This window comes from Orcinus orca, chromosome 5 (genome assembly GCF_937001465.1).
Source record: "Orcinus orca chromosome 5, mOrcOrc1.1, whole genome shotgun sequence".
Lineage (NCBI taxonomy): Eukaryota > Metazoa > Chordata > Mammalia > Artiodactyla > Delphinidae > Orcinus > Orcinus orca.
Window position 1 is genome coordinate 67,316,477 of NC_064563.1, and position 19,809 is coordinate 67,336,285.

At 35.1% G+C, this 19,809-nt stretch overlaps 1 protein-coding gene across 3 annotated transcripts in view; it reads left to right on the forward strand.

Annotated features, from left to right (window-relative positions):
• Positions 1-19,809, forward strand: part of MAP3K13 (mitogen-activated protein kinase kinase kinase 13) — a 161,628-nt gene that overhangs the window by 479 nt on the left and 141,340 nt on the right. For 2 of the 3 annotated variants that reach the window (XM_012536245.2, XM_033403197.2), the window contains exon 2: positions 1,394-1,520. The gene's annotated coding sequence lies outside the window, so the exon portion shown is untranslated. Of the gene's footprint in view, positions 1-1,393; positions 1,521-7,025; positions 7,945-19,809 lie in introns of those variants that run through there. The other variant, XR_007477410.1, reaches the window with a different exon arrangement.

Below are 19,809 nucleotides of genomic sequence, written 5' to 3' on the forward strand. Positions count from 1 at the left end.
TCTCTTAATCCAGGGCAGTGCTTTGCCATTATTAGGCATCTTTAGATGCTGTCAAATGAATGAATTAATGAACGCACGAACCCAATTCTGGATCAGCTGGGGGAACTTCTGAACTTCAGTGCTCCTACTTGTGAATGTAGAAGTGATGCCAGCTTAGTTTGCTAATCAGTGGTTTTGAGGATGTCAGTGCAGTAGAGATTCGGGATATTGTTGTTATTGTTTTGTAGTTACTGAAATTTAGAAATGTGTCTTAATATTTTTCTCTGGGGTGGGTAGAGAGGAAAGGCGATCAATTTGGCTTTTTTCAGGTTCCTTTACTTTTCTGGGAATAACTTCCAGGTGAATGATACCAGACAGAAGTTGGCCATCAAATGATAAGCTGCAGTTGTAGCACTGAGCTTCTAATTAGTGTTCTAAGTGCTTTCTTTTCAGTAATATGAACTTTTGTTTTTCGTAATGTTTTCTTCCTTAAATTGAGGTATTTTTATATTTGAGATATAAGTGAGAAGTATTTCATAACAAAGATGAAAATAGTAATCTATAAAAATCCAGTCAGAGGTTTCACCTGGTGGGTACACAAAAGGTTAACTCCTTCCAAACAGTTGTAGGAGGCTTCCAAAAGAATGAATCCCTGAAGGTTAAATTGTTTCCTTTGTAAATTATTTGTTTAGGTGTCTTGAATGGAATAAATAGTAGGCATAGACCTAAACAACAAGTAGTGTAACCAGATTCTTTTTGGTTGTCAAATGGGAAAAAAGTGCATGTGACACATCAGGCTTGTAGTAAGATCTGGGCATGAATCACTATCTAGATGCAGTGATTGATCTAGATCTAGGGAGGTGATTATGTGTATGGGTTTCATGCTATCAAATGAGGTAGTAGCTCCTAAGTGGTTCTAGAATGTTATCATTAGATTGGATATAACGGAGTAGGAAAACCTGAATTTAAGGCTTTTTGTTTGTTTGCTTTACAAAGAAGAAACTAGTAAGCATTTTTAGATTTAACAATCTAAGCTGTTCTTAAAAATAGGTTGGAAAAAACTAAAAGTAGGCATGTGAATACCTTATTGAAGACATCTAATTTTTTAAAGTTTGCCTGCCTTTAAACCTTGTTTCCCAATTTCTGGAAACTGTTGGTATCCAAATCATCCCCACCTTTGTGTGCTCTTACTATGGTGCCACTTTTAGGATACATAAAAATTTGGTACCTCTAGATTTGTATTAATGTCATAAAGTCTAATTTTGCTACCTCAATGTGCTGTTCGATGTCATGTCCACTGATTTTGCACATCTAAATGCCTATATTCATAATAATTATTATAACTGTTATTCATCATAAATTGGTATCCAAGTGGTAATTTGGGTATGTGCATTGACATTCTTGAGGTATTCAGTTTTGCAGAACTCAGAGATCTGTGGACGCTAACATGGACTTCATTTAAAGAAACCCACGGACCATTAATGGACAAAAACATGAATCAGATTGTATTTTGGCATTCAAATCCTAGCACTTTGGGAAAGGTAAGTTTTTAACTGTTATATGTTAGGTGAGAAATAGCCCTGGATTGGTCTAGAAAATTGTGGGATTGTGATTGAAAATATAGGCTGAACCTCTTTAAATTATGTTTTAATCTGGACCTTCCAAAGAGGTTTGAGCTTTGTTCAGTACATATGAGGCGATTGTTACTATTTCTCTGTAAAATTGATCAGAAATTAAAGAGATTGACAAGATATGTTATTCCTGGAAGATTATTGCTGTGTTTTCTTTGGGGGGTGGGGGGGAGATCTCCTTTCAACATTTTAGAGCCTGGTGGAGTATATCAACCCTGTAGGTATGGGACCTCAAGCAGTCGTTAGGTCATCTCACATCCAGGTTTGGCTCTGTAATAGTATTTGTCCCAAATCTAGCCAATTTTATTTTATGCCTTAGGTTAAAGCAAGAAAAGAGGCCCCTAAATGTCTTTTTTTTTTTAATCCTACCTTATTTGTGCTATTTTCTTTTTTTATTTTTTTCTTCTTTGTTCTTTTAAAAAATATCTTAGATGATTCACTCTCCAGGCCTTTTATCTTTCTGTCCCAGGGGTAAAAGTTCTCTCTTTCTTCTATTTTATCTTTCCTAGTTGAGGAGTTTTTAATTTTCAAAACTTTTAACTTCTAACTTTGCAATAATATTAGGCACCTTTTAATCACTAATTATTAAACTTATAGTTTTTCCTGGTGTCCTCTGTAGATAAACTGGCTTCTTGTTTAGAATTTGTTCACTTCTAAAAATAGACTGTGCTTCTAGGAATTCATCTTTCAGATATATTTGCACTTGCACACAAAAATTTGTATTTGAAGATATTCATCACCATATTATTTGAAATAAAAAAAAACAACAACAACTAGAAATAACCTAAACATCCCTCAACAGACATCTGGTTAAATAAATGCCTTCATATAATGTAGTATTTGCTGCTGTTAGAATGAAGTAGATCTGTAGGTGGAGATATGGAAAAATCTCTAAGATACATTGTTAACTGAGAAAAACAATGCAGAATGGTATGTATAGTATGTTTTCATTTGTGTTTTTAAAAGCATATATTTCTGTATATACTTGTAAAATTTCTTCCAATCTATATATATATAAAGAACTACTGACATAGGTACCCCCAGGGAATGAAACTAGAAATCTAGAGTAGGAAGAAGACTCATATTTTTTCTGTATTCTCCTTCTGATGGATTGATTTTTTTTTTTTACTATGGACATGTTTTTATTTTTATAATACTAAGAAACAAACAGCAAGGCTTTAGGCTAATTATGGGAGCCCACTATTATTCCTTATGACTTTTGTCCTTATGATTATTTGCACTGTTCAGAGGGAGTAGGGTTGCACAAGTGAGCTAAGTTTATTTCAGAGCTGCATGAAAGGTTTGGTGATATTTTAATAGGTTTTTAACCTTGACATTAGATTATTATTCATAGTAAGAATTTGTGAATAAATTAGGTGCTTAGTGTTGCCGAATTCAGTGCTCATACACAATTCATACTGTGTGGCTGACCTTCCCAGGTGATATGGATGTTGTTACCTTTGTTTGCAAGCTATGTTTGTGTTGCATTGGCATGGTTCTTCTGAGCCTCTCCTTATTACCGAATGGGATGGACTTTATTTGATATGAATTACTCTTCAGTGATTCTACTCTTTAAACACATCTTATCGTTATTATTTCACTTTGTTCTTGATGTCTGGAACTGGCCTAAGACATTTCAAAGAATGGCTTGTTCTCTCTGTTATGAAATCAGGAAGCCAAAAAGATCATTTAGATATATTTGGATAATCTCATTCTGTATTGAGAATATTACTTTGAATTGGCTGATTATCTGCCTTGGAACTCAGCAAAAATTTATGGTGACTTTTTACTTCTCTAGCCGTCTTTGTGTCTCCACACTTTCATTGGGGGAAATTTGGAATAACAGTAGTAGGTCAGTAAAATGAGTTATACAAGAAATTTAAAGATATAATAATCTACATTTTGTTAGTGGAGGGATTTTATTTGAAACTTGCTTGAGAATAGGCTATGTAAGATATATACCTATATGATACTACTGTCATATAAAATACATGATGTGTATCTTGTTAAAAGCAAAATGAAGGTCACTAATCTAGGGGCTGAGTCATGATTAATGGAATAGAACAGGTTATGGTATGCCAGGTGTTTTATACCACACTTTGGCAGACTGTTTTGCATATAATCATTTCTATTAAATGATGTTTTGCTTCTTGAGATCTGTGGGACTAATCACTACTGGCCACCAGGGGGAAACCAGTGGGCAGGATGCCTAGAATGGGACTTCTTATCCTTGCTAAGAGAATGGATAGCAATGAATTGAATCCAAGGGTAGACTGTGTTTTCCTAAGTCAAGATGAATATGGTAAAGGTGACTTATAGATGAATGTAATTTATATGTAGAGAACATAGAATTGGGAAGATACCTGTGTGTTTGTGTATGTACAAAGACGTATAATACAGTATATATTAAAATGTGTATATATATTATTTCACATATTTTTTATACATATATTTTTTTTCACATACATTTTATGTGAAAACTACAAATTCTGCAGAGGAAGATATCCAGCTAATGCAAGAGAAAAAAAAATCAGAAGTTTAAGGCCTCAGAGCTAGGCCTGTTATGGGGTAATTCATAATAGTTAGAATAGCTTGAAAAATTTTGGAAGTTTTAAGATCATTCACAGGGTCCAAGTGATGTGAAGGTAGACAAAAGCCTGAGAATGAGAAAGTTAAAATCTAGTAACATGCAAGATATGGTTAAGGGTATTTTTTATGATTCTGTTTTGTGGCATTGTTTTGGGTGGGGGGAAAAGAAGGAAGAACTGAAAAGGTTATTGCTGTTCAGTTGGAATTGAGCTAGGTCCCTAAGCTTTTCTTAGCATTCCAATTGTGTATGACCAAGATGGATTAACTAGACCCATTACCTACAAAACAATCAGTTTTTGTATATTAATTATTAGAGAAACCTTGAAGAACAAGAGAATTGTTTTTAATCAATTTTGTAATTATATAAAAGGACAACTGTGATGTTCTAGGTTGAGGGCACTGGGACTACTTTGTTCAGAAAATAGAAGACTTTGGAAGAGTTGGAGAAACTCCATAGGAAGTATACTTGTTCTCTGGTATTTGAGGCCAAAATTAGTTCTAAATGAGAGAAGGTATAGATAGAACTAGTCAACAGTGGAGCAGATTGTGTGAGGCAGTGAACTCCAAGTCATTAGGGTCACTTAAGCAGAATTTGAGCATTGGGAATGTTGTAGAGGGTATTTCTCATTGTATGGGAGATTGTACCAGATTATTATTAAGGTATCTTTTAAATCTGAAAAAAAAATTATAGTGCAATAAAGTGGTTTATTATGGTATGTGTATACATTCTGTTATCCCTGTATTTAAATACTGAGAGCTAACTTATCTACCGGTCATTCACTCACCAACTTCAGATTACTCATAAATAAAACTACCTGAGCTCCCAAATTATAAGACACAAAATCTATATGCCTTTCTCAGGTCCTTACTCGGTTTATTTACATTTAGACACAGTTCTAACATGCTTAATTAACTGGTATCTAACTCCACAGTGTACTAGAAGCAACAAATTCTGAGTGGGCTAAGTGCTCCTATTAGAGGCAGGCACATTGACAAGTACGGACAAGAAGGAAGTCAGAAAGCTGACCAACTAATTTTAAAATTGTAGCACCTGGAGCTCTTTTGATTAGATGAGAACACCTCTGTGGTCATGGATATTCAAAATGATAACCCTGACTGAACTTAAATAATTTATGTTCAGTATTTTCTATTTAAGAATACCTAAATTTTAGAAAGATTTCTTCCGTGTGTTTAATAACAAAAGACATTATTTTGGCATTTGGAGAGGGTACATGCATTGTACAGTGGAAAGAGCAAGGACTCTAGAACAGTAAACACAGATTTGAATCTGGGCTCCAATATCTACTAGCTGTTCTATTAATTAAGTTTATTATTCATACTAAGCCTCAATCTCTTTATCTATAAAATAGGAATTTACTGAAGAGTATGTAAAAGATTTGCCTATATTAGGTGTTAATTAAATAATAGCTATTATTATTTCATTATTACCATAAAGCCTACTCTACCTTGAATTTTTTTCTCTTCAAATAGAGCAAAAACAAACTTATCTAATAAGTTTATTGTATATATTAATGCAAATAATGGTGATGACATGCTTAAAAAACCTTTTTAAAAAATTGTATAAGTAATCCATGTCCACTTTACAAAAAATAGGATATAGAAAAAATATATGTGTATATCCCCCCAAAAGGAGTAAAGTCATCTATAATCCTCTACCACTATTAATATTTAAGTGGCATGCTTTATTTGTAAACTGCTTTGATATTCCTATAGGATGTCACTCCTGAGTAGTGACATCTGAAACTGGTTCTATATTACTACTGTTGGGAAACTTAAATTAATCACTACACTTTCTAATCAGAATATGCAGTGAACGATTGTGACATAGCACAATGCTGATTTAAAGAAAGCCCTAGTTCTGGAAAATTTTGTGTAATGAAACCAGTTTTGTAGAATAGTGGGTGTAGTTTGGTGCTGTGGAGCTGGAGGGCCTGAGTTTGAATCCTGACTCCACTCTTTACTAGCGAGGTAAACTACCTGAAATTGTTTAACTTCTCTGTACCTTGGTTTCTTCATGTGTAAATTGGGGATAATAGTAATATCTAATTCATGGGATTGTTTTGAGGATGAATGAATTAATCTACCTAAAGTGCTTAGAATAGTGCCTGGCACAAAATATAGACTCAGTAAATATAAATTGCTATTATTATTATTTATTTTTAAAAGCTTAATTTTTTCTTGGAAAAAAAGCAGGTTTATGGGAGCAGGTAAACTAAAAGAAACAAGTTAGAATGAGCACAAATAGTCAGTGAGATGTACTGTATATTTTTCATTTGAGCTTGCAAAGTGGTCTGAATTTTTCCATTCTAAGGCTTTGTTAATTTTTCTCCCTGTTTAAATATTTTCAAACCATGATATTCCTAATTTAGCTTCTTTCTCTACCCCACAAAATCAACTTCATTTTATGCTGTCTCATCCAACAAATAATTTGGCCATGCTTTCAAAAATCAAAAGCCCTTTAAGACAATAAAATATCATGAATAGCAGTGAGAGATTCAGGAAATTATCATTAGATCATTTTATCTGACTACAGCCCATGGTGGTTCTGTAAGAACTTCAAACTCAGTTGCAATTTGAAGTGAAGAATGTTAATCAAAGTGATAAACCAATGAACATATTTAGCCATTCTGTACACTATGTCTTTTTAAAATCTTTCTTTCCTTTTCTTATTTCTTTTTGTTTTGTTCTTTCAGCATCGTATCTAGTGATCTGATTAATTACTGATCAAAGAGTTATAGCTTTTCAAAACCCTTAAAAACTTTTATTAGACTTGCTAGTAGAATTTTTTTGTGTTTTGTTTTAAAGCATCCAGTACAACTTTTTGAAGACCCTCTGGCCTACCATGATTATGCATTCAAGATTTGAGTTTGAATAACTTCATCAAGACTTAGATCCTCTTCAAAAGCCTCAAGTCTCATCTGTATTAAGCTCTCCTTTGAACCCTCTCACAAAAATAAAAGCTTAAAGGGACTAAAATCCATTAATACATTCCATTTTATATCCTTTTCTCTGATTTCAATTTCCTTGACCTTTAGGGTCTTTCATATTGCTTATGTCCCTTTAGACTACAGCCAAGAAATCAGTGCTTTCCAAAAGAATGTATGTCCTGTGGCCATAAGTTTTCATTGGTAGAGAAGGGTAAACTTGGCATGATAAGTTTAGAATCAGGTCTTTTGTTGTATCTTATAAAAACTTCAGTCAACACTAAGAAAATGAGGATGAAGTGGTAAAAATATTTAAGGTCAGATTATGCTCTCAGAGGCTAATGGTTAATGGTTCTTATTCTCTCAGCTCTTGGACCTAGGAAGGTAGGTGATTTAAGTAGAATGAAAACAGGTACCTGTCCAGGCTGGATACATGGTAACAAGGCTATGTTAATTTTTGTTTTCTTTGAGTACATAGAATACTCCAGTGGGCTAATTCTAAGAGGGAGGAAGACTATAAATTTCCCTAAAATTATAAGCTAGCATTGATAATGCTATAGAGCAGTTATGTGTTATAACATACACCTGGTTTGCAAAATTTGTTTACTAAGTTGCGACCAGCATTTTTTTTTTAATGAAAGTACATAGAACAGAAAATTTTACAATTCATCCCAAATGGTAAGAGTAAATATTGTTTTAGTCATATATATATATACACACACATAGGTATACATATATATAAATGTATGTGTCTGTATTTGTGTACTTGGTCATTAAATAAAACGCATTTTTCCCTTTGAGTTGCAGTCGCTGATCTAGGAGTATCATTTCAGTATTAATCCCTTTCCATGCATTTGGATTCTAAGGAGACTCAATGTTTCTTTTCACTTCATACAGCTACTTGTGACAAAGGAATGAACAGTTAATATCAGTTTGACTTTGGTCTAATTAATGAACTATTCTTTAGTTCATAGCACAGAGAAAACCTATAGGCCCTAAGGGTATTTTATTTAATATTCTAATACCATCTACTCTCACACCCAGACCGTTATAACATTTAAGGTTGGTTTAACCTCATACAAGTTGAAAGATGGTATTAAATGTTTTCCCTTTAAATTTTTTTTATTTTACTTTTATATTTCTGGACTAATAAAAACAAAAAACTCCCGCTTAGTTTAGCATTGTTTGAGGACTCAGTGGAGATAGGTTCCAGAGAATATAGTTAGCATAACTGGGAGTTTGATGGTCGCTAGAAGAGAAAATGCCAATTTATCTTTCTCTGAGTACCTAAATTATCTTTAATGATTTAAGATTAAATAAGCCACTGGCATTAACTTATTCAACTGTTTCCCTAAAAACAGATATCCACTGTTTTGGTGATAGCATTAGTTAGGAATAGGTGACTTTTACAGTATCCATGAACAATAGGTAATGGCTTCTTCTTCCAAGGGTTGCACATTACAATTCATTGGGGAAGAACTAATTCTTTAGTGCTTGACTAAGTTGTAACCAGCATTTTTTTTTTTAAACAAAAGTACATAGAACAGAAAATTTCACAATGCATCCCACGTGGTAAACGTAAATATTGTTTTAGTTCTCTGTCATCTCCTAACAGTCCCAGCCACCCTGGTCTTCTAGCTGATCCTCAGAAAGAAAGCTTTCTTCTGCTTCAGAAACTTTGCTTCTCTGCCTGGAATGCTCTTGTGTTAGATATCTATGTGGCAGATATCTATGTGGTTTAATCCCTCATCTTCAGATCCTTCAGGTCATGATATGTCACCTTCTCAGTAAGGCTCTCTCTGACATCTTATTTAAAACTGTAACCTCACCCCCGCCCCCCGCCATGGCATCCCTATTCCCCTTCTCTGCTTTACTTTTCTCCATGGTACTTATCTCTGACTGACATCCTATTCACCAGTGTTTTTCCCAGCACCTAGCACAGTGCCTGACACATGTAAGTGCTTAGAACATATTTATTAGGTGAATGAATTTAACTTGTATTCACAGAGGTGCACATTTGGGACAATGAGGCCTATAAACCGAATTATGGGGACCTAATATTTTTAAATGACTTTAAAAGATGAGTTAATTAAATTTATTTATAGCTTGCTTTGTTCTAAATATTTGAAGTAGCTTCTAAAAATGCATATAGTGCAAAGGGATGAAGACATATAAAGAGAAGAAAACAAAGTGAATGTAATAGTAACATTAAACTGGGTAAAGTTAATGTATAGAAGGGCCTCCATAGTGACTAAAGGCAGATTTTAAGTTTGACTAGTTAAAGAGTTAGCTTGCTCAGAAATGATAATTGGACTCGAATCATGAACTTTGTCCTGTGGCACAGGTCACAGACATTTGAGTCTTATGTAGGGACCCAGAAAACCTATTTGGTTTAACTATAAGAACTTGTGAGATTACTCTTATAGAAAAAACTTGCTTTCTGTATTAGGAAACTTCCTACTGGTATAAAATGTACACAGTCTATCCATAATAAAGCTTCTGCTGTGTCTGAGAGATGACAGTCATAGCTGTCAGCCTCTGCTTCTGTTGTGTTTAGGACATTTCCAAGGTTGATTCAAAGTTAGTAATCTGATATTTTTGAAAGTTTGCTGTCAAAGATACCAATGAGGACATCAATTACTCTAATTTCTCCTACTCATGAGGTAGTATGAGATTCCAATGGTTGTGGCTTCCTTTTAAGATAGATAATTGGAGGCTTAGAGTTAGGTTTTTCTTTTTGTGATATACACATATATCAAATTATTGTGATCAAATTATTGTGTTGTATACCTTAAACTAATGTAAGGTTATATGTCAATTTTATCTCCATAAAACTAGGGAGAAAAAGAAGTTTTTATACAGTCAACCACTGAATTGGGGTGGAGGATTGGGAGTTAAGTAGGTGAAATAGACTTCAAGAAATCTTTCACCAATATATTGGGTTGGCCAAAAAGTTCGTTTGGGTTTTTCCATAAGATGAGCTTTTTGGCCAACCCAATAGTAACCAAAATTAGGGCTACCTTGTGTACGTGTGAAGTTCAATGGGACATTATGCAGTAAGACATGTCTTTTTTTTTTTTAAGATTTTTTTTTTTGATGTGGACCATTTTTTTAGTCTTTATTGCACTTGTTACAATATTGCTTCTGTTTCATGTTCTTGTTTTTTGGCTGCGAGGCATGTGGGATCTTAGCTCCCAGACCAAGGATCTAATTGGCACCCCCTGCATTGGAAGGCGAAGTCTTAATCACCTGACCGCCAGGGAAGTCCCAAGACATGTGTGTGTTTGTAAGAAGTATACCTCCTGAATTCTGTTTTGTCTTTTTTTTGTCATTTAAAACAAATAAATGAAAACAAAACAAAACTGAGAACTGTTGAGATAGTGCAGGCCAGAGATAAAGTGGGGGATGTGAGTGGGGTTGGACTGCAGACCTTCCAGTAAACTTCGCCATGCTTCATTAAACAAAGCTGGCATTTTGAGGCAAAAGTAGAGAATATTTAGCTAAGTGGTGTTGCACTGGCAAAATGTGCTTTTATTTGACTTTTTCTTGCTGGTACCTTTCTCCTTTCTATCTTTGACCTGGAGATAAACAGTACTTTTGGAAGTCAAATCTTCTGCCCTGCCCCATTTTTCAGGTTGAAGGATGGGAACTAAATGAACATTAGACTTTTAGGGAAATGATGAAAACATGGATTTAAAAAAAATCATTTATGTTCCACATATTTCAAAGTCAGAATATGGGGAAACTAATAACACCACAGAACCATTAAGGTGGACAATTCGCATAAAGGGGAAGTAATTTTACCAAAAGCTTTATGTATAACATGTTGCTGATTAATCGATTATATTGGGTTATGTTTAACCTATAAGTATACATTTTTCTAACCGTGTATAAGTATACATTATTCTTATTTAAAATGTACTGATTTTGCTTTGCACATTTTATTTATTTGATGGAACTTTATTTTTAAAGAAATCAAGCAACTCTTCATTTTGGCATTTGATGAGTAACAGTAGAAAACCTGAGAACAGACAAAACTATCAGTGTAAAAATAAAGCAAAGGTCATCATATCTTCTAGCATAAGTGTTATAGAAGCAGAGAGCTCTTGTTTTCATTAAAAGTGCTGAAGTGGCAGAAAGAAAATATCCCCCAACAACTTTGCTGACACAAATTTTGCTACAGTGAGGACGAAAAAAATTGTCCAGGCTTTTAACTTGATATTTCTCAAACTGTGTTACTCAGAATAGCTGATACAGCTAAAAGAGACTTCGTAAACCAAAAGGGTTCTATAATGATATAAGTTTGGAAAATGTCACATTTTTTTGGAAATTTATAATGCAAATAAGCATTTTCCAAACCTATGTGTGGCCAGAACTCTTTTTGGCTCATAAAATCTTAATAACCCTTGGAATAGGGTTTCAGGAAATGCTGTTCTAGATTGAAAAATAAATTTAAAATATATCTTTATACATATACACATGTATGCTAATATATTCTATTGTAATATTTTATGTACTGTTTAGTAAATAAATCCTATTGTCAATGAGATTTTTATCCAATATCATTAATGAATATAGAGGTTAGAATATTACGATTATTCAGAAATTTGTATGTATGTACTAAGTTGGATGTGTGGTCATTAAATAATTGTACAGCCTTGACCTAGATAATCACTTATCTTTTCCTGGACACATTCTCTTTACTTGGCCTCCAGTATATCACACCCTTCAGGCTTTCCTCCTACTTCTCTGACTATTCCTTCTAGTCTCCTTTGTTGGTTTCTTCTCATTTTCTTGACCTCTAAACACTGGAGTGCCCTAAAGCTCAATCCTAGGACCTTATCTCTTTTCTACCTAGACCCATTTCTCTTATTTACTCTCACAATTTTAATACTGTAATTACTAAAAAATTTTTAATCTCCAGCTTGGACCTCTCCTCTGAACTCCAGACTTGTATATACATCTGCCAACTTAACATTTCCATTTGTATGTCTAACATTCATCTCAAACTTAACATGTTCAAAATTGAACACCTAATCTTCCTTCCCATCAAACTTCTTTTTAGTTTTTTTATCTCGGTAACAGACAATTAGATCATTCCTGTTTCTCAGCCTTGGAGTTATTCTTGACTCCTCTGTTTCTCTCATACCTACCATCTGATCCTTTAGAAAGTCCTGTTGACTCTACCCTAAACATACAGGCAGAGTCCAGTCACCTCTACCACTACCTCCTAACTTATTATCTTTTTTCTTCTACCCTTGCCCCTTTCAACCTATTAACACAGCAGCCAAAGTGATCCTGTTAAACAGAAGTAACATCAAGTCACTCTGCTCAAAACTCCAGTAGCTTCCTTTCTTACTAATAAAAACCCTTTACTTCTTTGACCTGATCTGCTACTACTCTTCACCAGGTAACCTGCTTCAGCCTTCTCTCTGTTTTAGGGATTTTGCTGGTGCTGTTCCCTGTGCTTGGAATGATCTTGCAGAAACCATGTGGCACTTTCCCTCACCTCCTTCAGGATTTGACTCAGAGGTCACTTCCTCAGTGAGATCTTCACTAGCTCCACTACCTAACTCCCAACTCTCCCTCCTGGCCACCACACACATACTTCTTAATCCCTTTTCTTGCGTTCTTTTTCTCCTTCTCACTGTATAACATTCCATGTATTTTCCTTACTTATCTTGTCTATTTCTTTCTTCCAGCTCTAGAATGTAAGCTGCATGAGAGCAGAGTGATTTGCTTTGTCTTTTTTGTTCTCTGCTGTAACCCTAGTGCCTAGAACAGGGCCTGGCTCATAGAACGTACTAAATAAATATTTGTTGAATGAATGAATGAATTAATCATGTATAGAATTGCTTAAGTGTCTTAATTAGTTGAATATAATATTGTTTATTTGTCTTAATGTGGCTGAATATAAAATAATTAAAGGTTTTATTTATACAGAAATTGAAGTAGTTTTGACATAATGGGAAAAATCCCATTTAAGCTGAGACTTTCTCAAAATGTCAGTATATATTTATACTCATTTGATTACTATTTATCAAACACTTGATATTTTCAGGTATGCTGTCAATGTGCAATTAAGAAATAATGCTTTCGGGGCTTCCCTGGTGGCGCAGTGGTTGAGAGTCTGCCTGCCGATGCAGGGGACACGGGTTCGTGCCTCGGTCCGGGAAGATCCCACATGCCGCAGAGCGGCTGGGCCCGTGAGCCATGGTCGCTGAGCCTGGGCGTCCGGAGCCTGTGCTCAGCAACGGGAGAGGCCACAACAGTGAGAGACCCGCGTACCGCAAAAAAAAAAAAAAAAAAAATTACTCTTGAATGGGTAAGGTAAATATAGTCAATATAGTGGTAGTATCTTTTTCTGAACTTGCCATAGTATGTAAACATAGATGTATTTAAAATGGTAGCTAGTTTAATTGGAGAAAATTAGAGAGCACATATAAATAAAAAAATCACTGAAGGGGCTTCCCTGGTGGCGCAGTGGTTGGGAGTCCGCCTGCCGATGCAGGGGACACGGGTTCGTGCCCCGGTCCGGGAAGATCCCACATGCCGCAGAGCGGCTGGACCCGTGAGCCATGGCCGCTGAGCCTGCGCGTCCAGAGCCTGTGCTCCGCAACGGGAGAGGCCACAACAGTGAGAGGCCCGCGTACAGCAAAAAAAAAATCACTGAAGAAAGTGCGAGAAGAAAAGACTGACTTCCAAAGTTTTATGTGCTATATAATACAACTGCCCTTGTAACCATGTGGTATTAGTACGGACAGATCAAAATATAAGTAGCAAGATTGAAAACCAAAATTAGATACATCAGTATTAAAAGGATTATTTTGAAAAACGAAAACCTAAACCATGAATCAGGACTTAGCATGGATCCAATTCAGAGGAGAAAGCACTAGTATATGTATTGTACATTCATATATAGAATGAAGACAAAAATGGAAACAAATACCAAGATAAAGATTTGTGAAATCAAGTTGTTTAGATATAGTTTAACAGGCATTGAATATCAAAGTGATAACATTTTCTTAGTATACATAATTTATGCCAAAAATTAAAAGTATTAATAAACAGAGCAAATAAAGCAAAGTGCTTTCTGGACATGATTTTAGATGAAAAACCATTTGTAGTGTATACAAAAATTAAAAATCTCTTAAATCTAAAAAAGTTCATATTAACTATAGGAGGAGAGTTTTGCTTCTGTTTAAGATGTAGAAAGCTGCAAGAGAACATTTCTCCCACTCTAATGTGAGAAAAAGCCTGATAATCCACAAAGTCATAACTTTTCTTGAGCCCATGAGAGAGTTGAGTTCACAAGGCAATCAGGTGAACTGAAATTCCAAAGACAAGCCCTTCTGAGAAGAGATGGGACACAGGAACTGTTTTGCCTTTGGCAGAGCATGGGAGAAAGCAGCAACCACCATAAACGGGGATAAGAAGAGAACAGCTAAAACTTTAATGAATTCTTGAAGTCTGAATATGGGGCTAGAATAACAGTTCAGAATAACTGGGAGCCCCAGACACAGGGGGTCTGCACGCACTTCAAGCTCTTTTCTATGGGTCCCTTGTATTAATTTCCTTAGACTGCCAAAACAATAAGTGCCACTAACTAGAATGAGTTAAAACACCAGCAATTCTATCACAGTTCTGGATGCTAGAAGTCCAAAATCGAGGAGTTGGAAGGGCCATGCTCTCTCTGAAGAATCTAGGGAAGAATCTGCTCCATCCCTTTCTCTCTCTCTTTTTTAAAAATCGGTATTGGATATTTTTATTATTTTTTAAATTTTATTTTATATTGAAGTATAGTTTATTTCCATGCCTTTCTCTTAACTTCTGGTATTTGCTGACAATTCTTGGTGTTGCTTGCTTTGTGACAGCATAGCTCTAATCTCCGCCTCCATCTTCACATGGTTGTCTTCCTTATGTGTATCTGTGTCTCTGTTGCCCCCCACACAACATCTTAACCGTTTAAAGTGTACAGTAGTGTTACCTATATGCACACTGTGCAGCACATCTCCAGAACTTTTTCATCTTGCAAAACTGAAACCCTGTACCCATTGAACAACTCCTCTTTTCTTCTTCCCCCAACCCCTGGCAACTCCATTCTACTTTATGCTTCTAAGAGTTTTACTACTCTAGATACCTCATATAAGTGGAATCATCCTGTATTTATTTTTTGGTGAACTGGCTTATTTCACTAGTACAGTGTCCTCCAGATTTATCCATGTTGTAGCATATGACAGGATTTCCTTCTTTTTAAAAGGCTGAATAATGTTCCATTATATGTATATACCACAGTTTCTATACCCATTTATCTATTGATGGACATTTAGCTTCCTTCCCCCTCTTGGCTAATGTGAATAATATTGCAATGAACATGGAAGTGCAAATATCCCTTCAAGATCCTGTTTTCCATTCTTCTGGCTATACACCCAGAAGTGGGATTGCTGGATCATGTGGTAGTTCTATATTTAATTTTATGAGGCACTTCCATACTGTTTTCCAGAGTGGTGGTACTATTTTACATCACTTCCACTAATAACGCACATGGATTCCAGTTTCTCCACATACTAACACCTGATATTTTCCCTTTGGAGGGTTTTGGCTTTGGGGATTTTTTTTTTTTTTTTGGCAAGAGGGATAGTGTCCATCCTAACTGATGTGAGGTAATATCTCGTTCTGATTTGCATTTCACTGATAGTAAATTTGAGTGTCTTTTCATATGCTTATTGGCCATTTGTATATCTTCTTTGGAGAAATGTCTATTCAAACCCTTTGCCCATTTTTTAATTGTATTATTTTGTTGTAGGAATTCTTTATATATTCTGGATATTAACCCTTATCAGATATGTGGTTTGCAAATATTTTCTCCCATTCTGTTGCTTTTTCACTCTTGATTGTTTCCTTTGCTACACAGAAGTTGTTAAGCTTGATGTAGTCTCATTTGGTCTGTTTGCTTCTGTTGCCTGTGCTTTTGGTGTCATATCCAGAAAATCATTGCCAAATCAAATGTCATGACATTTTCTTTTGTTTTTTTCTATAAGTTTTAGGTCTTATGTTTAGGTATTTAATCCATTTTGAATTAATATTTATATATGGTATAAGGTTAAGGGTCCAGCTGCATTCTTTTGCATGTGGATATCCAGTTTTCCCTATACTGTTGGTTGAAGACGCTACCTTTAACCAGTTTAGCCTTGGCTCCCTTGTTGAAGATTATTTGATCATAGTGAGTGTTTATTTCTCAGTTTTCTATTTTGTTCCATTGGTCTCTATGTCTGTTGTTATGCCAGTACCATACTATTTTGAATAATGTAGCTTTGTAATGTGTTTTGAAGTCATAAAGTGTGAGGCCTTGAGCTTTGATTTTCTTTTCCAAGATTATTTTGATTATTCAGGGTCCTTTGAGATTCCATATGAATTTTAGGATTTTTTTTCTATTTCTGCAAAAAAAATGCCATTGGAATTTTGATAGGTGTTATATTAATTTGTAGATTGTTGTGGGAAGTATGGACATCTTAACAATATTAAATCTTCCACTCCCTGAACACAGGATGTCTTTCCACTTACTTGTGTCTTCTTTAATTTCTTTCAGCAATGTTTTGCAGTTTTCAGTGTATAAGTCTTTTGCCTCATTGATTAAGTTTGTTCCTAAGTATTTTATTCTTTTAGATGCTACTGTAAATCAGATTGTTTAATTTCCTTTTTAGATTGTTCATTGTTAGTGATTTTTATGTGTTGATTTTGTATTCTGCAACTTCACTGAGTTCATTTATTAGTTCTAGTCGGGGTTTTTTTGTGGAATCCATAGTGTTTTCTACATATAAGATCATGTTTTCTGTGAACAGGGATAATTTTACTTCTTCCTTTCCAATTTAGATACATTTTATTTCTTTTTCTTAACTAACTGCTCTGATGAGGACTTCCAGCACTATGTTGAACAGAAATGGCAAGAGTGGGCATCCTTGCCTTGTTTCTGATCATAAAGGGAAAGCTTTCAGTTTTCACCACTGACTATGTGTTAGCTATGGCCTTTTTTTTTTTTAATTGAAGTATAGTTGATTTACAATGTTGTGTTGGTTTCAGGTGTACAGCAAAGTGATTCATATATATATATATGTTCTTTTTCAGATTCTTTTCCCTAATAGGTTATTAAAAAATATTGAGTATAGTTCCCTGTGCTATACAGTAGGTCTTATTTTATATATAGTAGTATGTGTATGTTAATCCCAAACTCCTAATTTATCCCCCACCACCACCACTTCCCCTTTGGTAACCATAAGTTTTTCTATGTCTGTGGAGCTGTGGACTTTTTATATATGGCCGTTATTATGCTGAGATGATTTCCTTCTAATTTTTTGGACTTTTTTTTTTTATCATGAAAAGGTTTTAATTTTGTCAAATGCCTTTTCTGCATCAATTGAAATGATCACGTGGATTTTGTTCTTAATTCTGTTAATGAAGTGTATTACATCAATTGATTTTTATATGTTGAACCATCTTTGCATTCCAGGAATAAATCCCACTTGGTCATGGTGTATAATCCTTTTAATGTGTTGTTGAATTTGGTTTGCTGGTATTATGTTGAGGATTTTTACATCAGTATTCATCAGGGATATTGATCTGTAGTTTTCTTGTAGTATCTTCATCTCATTTTATCAATAGTATCAAGGTAATGCTGGCCTCATAAAATGAGTTTGGAAGTGTTCCCTCCTCTTCAGTTTTTTGGAAGAGTTTGAGAAGGATTGGTGTTAATTCTTCTTTAAATGTTTGGTAAAATTCTCCAGGGAAGCCATCTGGTTCTGGGCTTTTCTCTGTCAGGGGGTTTATGATTTGTGATTCAATCTCCTTACTAGTTGTAGGTCTGTTCAGATTTTCTGTTTCTTCATGCTTCAGTCTTGGTATGTTGTATATTTCTAGAAAAATATCTATTTCTTCTAGATTATCCAATATGTTGATGTATAATTGTTCATAGCAGACTCTTTGGATTCTTTTTGATTTTGTGGTTTCAGTTGTAATGTCTCTTCTTTCATGTCATATTTTTGTTATTTGAGTCTTTTTTTTCTTAGTCTAGGTAAGAGTTGTCAATGTTGTTGATCTTTACAAAAAACCAGCTATTAGGTTCATTGATTTTTTTTCTAGTCTCTATTTTTTTAATGCTGCACTAATATTTGTTATTTCCTTTCTTCTGCTAATTGAGTTTAGTTTGTTCTTCTTTTTCTAGTTCTTTGAGATATAAAATTAGCTTGTGGATTTGAGATCTCTCTTCTTTTTTTAATGTAGGCATTTACCACTACAAACTCCCCTCTTAGTACTCCCTTCACTGCATCCCATAAGTTTTGATATGTTGTGTTTTCATTTTCATTTGTCTCAAGATATTTTCTAATTTCCCATGTGTTTTCTTCTTTAATGCATTGGTTGTTCATGATGTGTTGTTTAATTTCCACATATTTATGAATTTTCCCATTTGTATTCTTCACCAGAAGTTGTTTGTTTCTTTTTTACACTTTATTTTTGTTGATAGTCTCATTTTGTTCGTGCATCATTTTCCTGATTTTCTTTAGTTGTCTGTGTTCTCTTGAACACAGCAGCTTGAGCATCTTTAAGATGACTGTTTTCATTCTTTGTCAGGTAATTCATGAACCTCCATTTCCTTAGAGTCAGTTTCTGGAGATTCATTTTGTTTCTTTGATTGAGCCATGTTTCCCCATTTCTTCGTATCCCTTGTTATTTTTTGCTGGGATTTGCACATTTGAAAAAAACCGCTACCTTTCCCAGTTCTTTAGACTAGCTTCATAAGGGGAAGACCTTCACCAATCAGCTCTACTAAAGATTCTGGGAGCCTCTCAAACATTGTATGAAGAGGCATCTTCTCTGAGCTTGTATGTATGTACCTTCCCAATTAGTTTCTTTTTCAGGAGTTTGTAATCTTATCCTCCCTCTGGTGTTGGTCTGTAGTATTGCTGGTTTTCTGGTGCTAGAACTAGTGTCTGTGCTCTCCCCTGTTCTCAGTGGAACAAGACAACTTCCTGGGAGTTGTCAGAAGGTGTTTTGAATCAACCTGTTTTGTGTCTCTAAAGAGCTCAAACGAGTGGAACTTTGATCTGGCTAGTACCTTAGGATTTTCTCCTATTTTAGAATGAGTTTCCTAGGGATATTTCTACTCCAAATAGTAGTACTCTTTGTTTCCTCCCTCCTTTGAGAATGTTAGTCTTGCAATCCCATGTGTTTGCTGTGAGCCCCAGAGACATCTTTGCTCATTTTCTTGGCAGCCCCGGGAGGTCTTCAAGCCCATCAAGGTTCTCTTTAGTTATTGTTTGGACTCTCCTTTCCTTCTCATTCAGCTGTTTTGAAATAATCTGTGTGCTTTTTGGTTGAAATTGAGAGAAAGAGAAAGGAGGGAAGGATAGGGGAAGGGAGAGATCTAGACACATTTTCTTCATATTGCTGAAATAATCTATTAAAATATTAATTGCATCACTTTTTTTTTTTTTTTTTTTTTTTTTTGCGGTACGTGGGCCTCTCACTGTTGTGGCCTCTCCCGTTGTGGAGCACAGGCTCCGGACGCGCAGGCTTAGCGGCCATGGCTCACGGGCCCAGCCGCTCCACGGCATGTGGGATCCTCCCCGACCGGGGCACGAACCCGTGTCCCATGCATCAGCAGGCGGACT